Source organism: Rhincodon typus, chromosome 17, assembly GCF_021869965.1.
Source record: "Rhincodon typus isolate 14 chromosome 17, sRhiTyp1.1, whole genome shotgun sequence".
NCBI lineage: Eukaryota > Metazoa > Chordata > Chondrichthyes > Orectolobiformes > Rhincodontidae > Rhincodon > Rhincodon typus.
The window spans coordinates 13,898,394-13,898,722 of NC_063348.1; positions in this window are offsets into that span (position 1 = coordinate 13,898,394).

The window sequence follows — 329 nt, forward strand, 5'->3', positions numbered from 1 at the left end:
GCAGGCATGCACACATCAACAGTTATGCAAGCAGATGACTGTGTTATACACACGTGTAAACAATATGTATATACACACACACACACCATAGAATCCCTACAGTGTGGAAAAAGGCCCTTCAGCCCAACAAGTCCACCCTGATCCTTGGAGCATCCCACCTAGACCTATCCCCCTATAACCCACCTAACCTACACATCCCCAGACACTAATTTAGCATGGCCAATCCACCTAGTCTACACATCTTTGGATTGTGGGAGGAAACCACAGTACCCTGAGGAAACACATGCTGATACGGGGGGAATGTGCAAACTCCACGCAGACAGTCGCTG